We start from the raw sequence: 8,425 nt of genomic DNA on the forward strand, positions 1-8,425 counted from the left end.
TGGATTTCACGCTTTTTTCACAACGTGCTTTGACGGTGGCTCTATAGTTAGCTTGGTATAACACCAATAATGTTCTGGAGTTCAAACTCAACCTTCTCTGGGGAAGAGTGTGTAGTTGGCAAATTCTCATCATGACTGTGTGTTTCATTCTACAAACCCTGGCAATAATTATGGAATCACCGGCCTCGGAGGATGTTCATTCAGTTGTTTAATTTTGTAGAAAAAAAAGCCCGGATATTGTTTTAATTTAAACTTTTTAGTAATCATTAATTATTCTTTCGTGTTTTGTAAAAAAACGTTCTCATTAGTAAATCAAATTAGTTGATTGCACTATCCAATTGAAATTTGCAGTGTAATAATCATGTTAAGCAAAGATGACTTTGTATGTTATGTTTCTGTAAGGGAGGGGAGGGGCCCTCTCGAAATTCTGCCTGGCAACCGGTGTGCGCATGCCCAGAGTAAAGACTCCGCGCTGACTTGCGGTGCTCGAAAGTCGTGGATTTTTCAGAGTAACTTGAGCAACGTTATGCTGGAATGGTGAGTGTGTAAAGCAATTTGTTCATAACTTTCTAGTCAAAAGATGGTTCACTGACAACAAATTAAGTGCTGCTTTTTTTTTTTTCCTGTGTCGGTAAATGTCTTGTGTTGCGCTGTGTGAAGTGTTCGCTCTACGCCAATTTAGTCGCTCCGACTGTGTTTTTGAGAGAAACTTTGAATTACAAAAAATGGAATGTAAGGGTTCAAATTAGCTATTCGTTGATAACTTTCTGGAAACTATTTTAGCCCAAAGGCCGGTCCCGTGACAACAAGTTCGCTAACTGAAGTTAGCTTGTGTGCTAATTAGCACGTGTGTTTGGTTGTAGCTAACTAGCTAAAGTTTGTTCGGTATGTAACTTAGTAAACATTTCAAACGACAAGGGTGATTGTGTCCTTTGTAATGTTTAGCAGAGCTTAATTTTACACACTGTAGTTAATGTTTCTGCAGCTCCATTTCTCAGCTAAATATTTTCCTATGTTCTGTTTTTACAGGTTCTTGTGAAGATGCAGTGGCAGTGTAAGTATTGTGAGTTTATATGTGAGAAAAGGGGTTACCTATTAAAACATTACAGGTTAAAACATGCAAGCTACAGCAGAACTGTACAGTTTCCTTGCTTACACCAACAATGTTTGTGCACATTTAACTCCATCAATGCACTTAAGGTCCACTTATCTAAGATTCACCAGACAGCCAAGGATGCTCAACTGTGTGAAACTGCCCATGTAACCTTTCACTGTCAGTTATGTGATTTTTCAGCACCCTGTACTGAAGCAGTTTTTTTCACTCACCTGCGTAGTACACATTTAAAAGTTAATCACAGAGTCCAGTGTCCATATACAGGCTGTAACTTTCACACTAATGTGTACTCCACATTTAATGCACATAAAAGTAAAGAGCACAGGACAGAGAATTGGAGGATGTTCAAGCCAACAATAGTCTCTGGTGTTAATACTAATGAAATGACCCTTGAAGAACATGTGCCTCCAGATGACACCCCTGATTTAGAGGAGAGTGAGGATTCCAGCAGTGAAGAGCTTCATGATCTAGGGGAACAGTTGGAGCACAATCTGGCAGCTCTTTTTTTAAAGATGCAAACAGTCCTTCATATTCCAGAGTGTTCTGTACAAGAAATCATACAACAGCTTTCACAGATGCGTGAACTCTCCCAGCCACTGCTGCATAAGTCTGTCAAGGATATTCTAAAACAACATACAAATGTAGATGATTCCATTGTGAGACAGTTAGTTAAAGCTGCTTCAGAGAGCAATATCATAAGGAGATTTTGTGGCAAGAATGGCTCCTTATCAACCACTAAAAAAAGAGCAGCATATGTCAGGAAGAACTTCACAGTCGTTATGCCAGTAGAGTACATTATTGATAGAGAAAAAGAAGCTAGTGTTGTACATGTTCCTTTACATGCAGTGCTACAGAAAATGTTGAACAGGGATGATATTTTAGACAAAGTTCTTCCAATACAAAAGCATGTGCCACATGAGTACAGTACATACAGAGATGGTACATACTGTAAAGAAAATGACCTCCTTAAAGGTGAGGAGTTCAAAATCGCTGTTGGACTTTACACAGATGACTTTGAAGTGTCCAATCCTTTAGGAACATCGAAAAAGAAACACAAAATGAGTGCAGTGTATTGGGTGATAGCTAATGTGCCATCAAAATACAGGTCCACACTCCACTCCATTCAGCTTGCTCTTTTGTGTAAAGCAACTGATGTAAAAAGAATATGGCTATTCCAGAATTCTCCATCCTCTCATACAAGATCTGGTCTCTTTGGAGCAACATGGTGTATATGTTGAGAAGTTGGGAGAATGTGTCAAAGGCACGGTGTTATATGTGGCTGCTGATAACTTGGCCGCTCATTCACTTGCAGGATTCTACGAGAGTTTCACAGTGGACAGATTCTGCAGATTCTGCATGGTGATGAGGAAAGAGATCCAAGACAAGGAGGTACGTTCAGACACCTTGAACCCAGAACTAGAGACACAACCAACCGGCAGGTGCAGGAGGTACGGCAAGATCCCACTGTGGCTAAAGAGTATGGTGTGAAAGGAATATGTTGTAATTGACTGACAGTCTGTGAATACTTTCATGTTGTTCGTGGTTATCCCCCTGACATCCTGCATGACCTTTGGAAGGCATTGTTCCTGTTGAGTTATCACTCTGCATTTCAGACCTGATTTGCTAAGAAGTATTTCACTTTAGAAACACTGAACCACACTATCAAGTCTTTTGCATATGCCTTTAATGACAAAACTGACCAGCCTCAGCCTATTTCCCGTGGCTTTTCTACCAAAGGAACCATAGGAGGAAATGGCCATGAGAACTGGGCATTACTCAGATTGCTCCCACTTCTCATAGACCATAAGTACCTGAAGGAGACAATGCATGGAACATTCTGATGCTCCTTAAAAGACATTGTTGAGTTGGCTGTAGCAACAAGGCACACTGAAGAGTCAATACATTTTCTTGACTGCAAGTGTCAGAACACGAGAACTGTTGCAAAGTACATTCCCTGATTCAGCCTACGTCCAAAACATCACTTCATTGAACATTATCCATTTGGCCCACTTTCAGATGTCTGGACAATGCGCTTTGAGGGAAAGCACAAATTTTTCAAACGGGTTATTCATAATGCTCACAACTTCAGAAATGTAGCTCTTACACTGGCTGTAAAGCATCAGAAAATGATGGCTTACTATATGGACACAAGTTCATTTTTCAAACCCTCAACTGAAATGGACAAGGTGTCTACAGCATTGATCAAATCTTACCCTGAGAATGTCCAACAAGTTTTCTGCAGAAAGTTCCTCAGCTTGCAACTGTTCTTGTTTGCATCATCAGTCTCTGTAGATGGATTAGATATTGCACTGATATGATAGTTTCTGTCAGTTCATGCTCAGGCCTCCCTGAATTTAGGCAGATCAACAGATTGTGGCAATTAAACACAGAGATCTTGGTTGTCTGCAACATGATGACGGCATGGTACCACGAGCATCTCCGATCTTTTGAACTCTGTGAGGGCACTAACCCTCTCTTTGTGTCCGTGCAACTAAAAGAGCTGAATGATGTTTTCCCTCTTCCAGCATACAGATTTGGAGACAATTTAATAGTGACACTCAAGCATTATATTCAGGTGTTAAAAGGCACAAGGAGGATTGCTTTAATCAATCCAAGTAACATGGCTCTCTCATTTTGCAGCTTTTTTTCACCAATGTACTCAGCTGTTTCATGATTATGCATTGCACTTGTCACACAAAGTTTTATTGGAACTAACTTTCCTCTAACAGTAAAAGTAATATATGTTCTTATATTTCTAATGAGCTACTTATTTCTATTCCCTAGATGATGGCACACCAGAAGTTGACCTTAAGGGTCATTCTCACAGAGGCAGATATAAGAAAGGTCATCCTGAATATGAGGCCTGCTACAGTGGAGGATTTGATAAGCAAGCTGAAAGAATCACTGGGACTTGATTACAACTTCAATCTCCAATACAAGGATCCTGAATTCAATGGTGAACTATGCAATCTGACAGATATTGAAGACCTTCCAGAAAAACAACAGTCCAAAGTCATCCCTGTACTTGAGCTGGTGCCTGTGTTAACATCTGATGAAATCTTGAGTGATACACTCAGTGCAGCAGATACGGAAGATCCTATCACATCATCTCAGGAGATGAATTTATCTCAGGAGCGACAGACACGGTGGCCAGAGTTTTTTGATATCCCAACCTTTCTGTGATGTAGAATATAGACTTAGGCAAGCAGATCTGCTGTGTCTTAGGGATGGAACACTCCTGAAAGTATCAAAAGAGCTTAAACACGAGATCCTTGAAAAATTGGCAGAGAGCATGTATAGCTACACACCATACCCAAATAATGCTCAATTTGAAAGTGTTGCACTAGCACTGATAAGTAAGCACCCCTCTCTCTATATGGCTGCGACGTCATGTGCACTCTGACTGGATGACAACCAGTCCTGATATTTTCCATCTTGGACCGATTACCATGGTAACGGTCCAAAATGCGTAATTCCTTGGAGACCGGCCATCACCTCGGAGGTGAGCTGAGATGACCGCTGCTCAGCTTGAAAGCTCTGAAGTTCACCTAGACAAAAAAAAGGACATTCACCTCTGCTTCACTTACGCTCTGTCTGCAGCTTTTATATTCAGGCATATATATATACACATACACACACACACACACACACACACAGACAGAGTCCTGGCAGGCCCAGTCCTGGCTGATTGGTGACCTCATGCTGGAATGTACCTGTTGTCAGGAACCCCAGCGTGGTCAACACCTTTGTGGGCACGGCTCTGCACCGATGGCAGTGCTACGCGCAACTATAGTAATCCTGTTCTTGGTAATCAAAATCGGCTTATGAGCCAGTTATCATTTACAAGTAAATTCTTGCGTTACCTGAATACACGCTCATGTCAGATTGCACCATTCGCAAGGTCCTCTAACATGCTAATGCAGCCACTGTAAGTGCCATTTTACGCATCACTTTGCGCATGGTTTTTATATCCACCCATATAATGGCAAACACGTAGGTGTGTTAAATGTTCATCAGTGTCTCTGATGTGCACATCACTCTGATGACTTCCTGTTTTCACACTATTAACGGTTCCCAGCATCACCTACGTGTCAGCAGTGGAACAACAGCTGTAGAAACATGCGTAGGCCAGCCACGATTTTTGCGTGACGCACCGCACATTTCCCATGGTCATTCCTTTTGATACATCTGAACGTGAAGCATACAAATGGACGTACGCATGCTTTGTACATGAGACCTCTGGACTGTATAGTATTGAATTTTCACCATGATTTATAGTTCCTTTCTTTGTTAAACCCTGTGAACATAGTTTTTATACAATTCAAGAATAAGATATGGTTCCACTTACCACTTGTACAATCTGTCCATCTGGTTAGTGTCTGTGTGATTTGTTGAGGTTTCCAGTCTGCCATGATCTCCCATCTCCCAGCACCCTCATACAGTTAAAAATGTACACTTGGTAACCTTAATAACAGCTCTTTCCAACCTTGCTGGGTGATGTGTTTACCACTCTAGCATGTTATTGGATTATATTGCTTGATATTGTTGATTAATAAATGAGAAATGTGATTGTGTTCTCATGTTGATATTGCTTCTTAAGGATACTGATGATGGTGACTCATACTGCCAACTTGACATTGGGATCCTCCTCATTGAGCATGAAGGTGCTGTGCTCTCATCTTCCCTGCATCTCAGTACAGCCTCATTAAAGATTGTCATTGAGGGAGAAGTTGTGATGAACAACATTCAAGACCTGCCAAAAGCTATGTGCATCCTGTTTGGACTTGCGTATGCACTGCATCTCAACTACCCAAAGTCAATGAAGCTCACATTCCAGTTCATCCAACAGGTACTTCTTGGATTGGGCCACAGCGAACTGAAACCCAAGTTACAAACATTGACAAACCAGCTTACAATGTAAAGAAAAGCTATGGTGAGTCTACTGTGAGAAGTTATGGCTGCTGTGTTTTGTTTTTGTTTGTTTCCAAGGCACAACATTGTGGCCGTGTTCAGTGTGAATGTATAAGTCAGTATATAATAGGTATATAAAGTGGCACATAGTTAACTGAATTTCTTTTGTTGTTCCCAAGGCGCAACATGTAGCCGCGTTCAGTGTGAGTGTATAGGTCAGTATATAAAGTGGCAAGTATATAACTATTGATTTTGTTTCCAAAGTGCACCATGTGTCTGTGTTCAGTGTGTGCGTATAGATCAGTATATAAATGACATAATATAATTGAATAGATTTTACTTAATTTTTTTTTGTTTAGGTTTAATATATTCAGTACTTTTTAATCAAAATTGTGTAACTTAAAATCTGTTCAATAATATTATGTGTCACTTTGTTGCCACACTTTTATTTTATAGATCAGTATTTAAAGTGACACATAATATAATTGAATACATTTTACTTATTTTTTTTTTTTTTAGGTTTAATCTATTTAATACTTTTTAATCAAAACTGTAGAACTTAAAATCTATTCAATGATATGTGTCACTTTATTGCCACTTTATTTTATTTATTTGCTGTGTTATTTTTTGAGTAAACATTTGCCAGTTATTTTTTTTACAGTGCAGTTTCAGAGCATGTCATTGATTTTTTTTTTCCTCTCTCTCTTCTGCTCACAATATGGCATGCATTTTTAGCACTATGTTCATATTTGCTCGTGTTTGCACTTTTAACTTGTCTTCGTTGACAAGATGTTTTGAAGTGTTCCTTTAAATGTTAAATAAAAGTCTTTGGAACATATATAAATGTATTTTTTAATTTCTCCCCTCCCATACACTTTTGTTGAAACAATGTATTTAGTACAATAATCTCAAAATCAAGGTGGTTTAATTAAATTACAATAAAATAACTTATATTAACAAATTATTTTAAGTAGTGATTAATAATATGTGTTATGTTATTTGTTATATATGTTTATGTATGTTTAACTTAATGTTGTTATTTTATACAACAAAGAGAAATCATTTATGTGAACTAATGATTTTGAGTAACAACTACTACTTTGATGTGTTAATACAACTTAACCTGATTAGTTTTAGCTTGTGTAAAAACTAAAGTGGTTTAAGGCAACGGGTTTCCATGCAATTTTCTAGTAAACTCAACTTATTCGGGTTAAGAGTGTACATGACACAAAACTAAAGTCATTTCAAATGGCAACTTTCTGGCTTTAAGAAACACTATAAGAAATCAAGAAAAATAAATTGTGGCAGTCAGTAACGGTTACTTTTTTAGACCAAGCAGAGGGGAAAAAAAAATATGGACTCACTCAATTCTGAGGAATAAATTATGGAATCACCCTGTAAATTTTCATCCCCAAAACTAACACCTGCATCAAATCAGATCTGCTCCTTAGTCTGCATCTAAAAAGGAGTGATCACACCTTGGAGAGCTGTTGCACCAAGTGGACTGACATGAATCATGGCTCCAACACGAGAGATGTCAATTGAACAAAGGAGAGGATTATCAAACTCTTAAAGAGTGGTAAATCATCATGCAATGTTGCAAAAGATGTTGGTTGTTCACAGTCAGCTGTGTCTAAACTCGGACCAAATACAAACAACATGGGAAGGTTGTTAAAGGCAAACATACTGGTAGACCAAGAAAGACATCAAAGCGTCAAGACAGAAAACTTAAAGCAATACGTCTCAAAAATTGAAAATGCACAACAAACAAATGAGGAACGAATGGGAGGAAACTGGAGTCAACGTCTGTGACCCAACTGTAAGAAACCGCCTAAAGGAAATGGGATTTACATACAGAAAAGCTAAACGAAAGCCGCCATTAACACCTAAACAGAAAAAAACAAGGTTACAATGGGCTAAGGAAAAGCAATCGTGGACTGTGGATGACTGGATGAAAGTCATATTCAGTGATGAATCTTGAATCTGCATTGGGCAAGGTGATGATGCCGGAACTTTTGTTTGGTGCCGTTCCAATGAGATTTATAAAGATGACTGCCTGAAGAGAACATGTAAATTTCCACAGTCGATGATATGGATGCATGTCAGGTAAAGGCACTGGGGAGATGGCTGTCATTACATCATCAATAAATGCAATCATGTGCAATCAATAATGTGAAAACCATCAATAGGCAGGCTCTCCTTTCTGCATTTTTTTTCATGAGTGGTCAGTTTGTCTCTCTCTGTTGAAATTCAAGCCTGTTCTTACACCCTGTCTGTCTGCTTTCAGATGCCTTTTCTGGGGGCAGAGTTTTAGCTGTGTGCTGCATCCTAAGTGGACTTTGCCCCTGCCTGTGGAGCTGGACAGCAGGATCCTGCTGAGCGGAACAGCGGAGAAACGGG

General features: G+C 39.2%; 1 long non-coding RNA gene across 1 annotated transcript; it reads left to right on the plus strand.

The window, feature by feature from the left end:
• Window positions 1–474: 474 nt before the first annotated feature.
• LOC117519968 lies at window positions 475–4,094 on the plus strand. The gene is made up of 4 exons (XR_004563496.1): window positions 475–537; window positions 1,030–1,054; window positions 2,427–2,503; window positions 3,899–4,094. It is a non-coding gene; the product is annotated as an uncharacterized LOC117519968 (long non-coding RNA).
• The last annotated feature ends 4,331 nt before the right edge of the window (window positions 4,095–8,425 follow it).

The sequence above is a fragment of the Thalassophryne amazonica genome, chromosome 1, assembly GCF_902500255.1.
Source record: "Thalassophryne amazonica chromosome 1, fThaAma1.1, whole genome shotgun sequence".
Taxonomy (NCBI): domain Eukaryota; kingdom Metazoa; phylum Chordata; class Actinopteri; order Batrachoidiformes; family Batrachoididae; genus Thalassophryne; species Thalassophryne amazonica.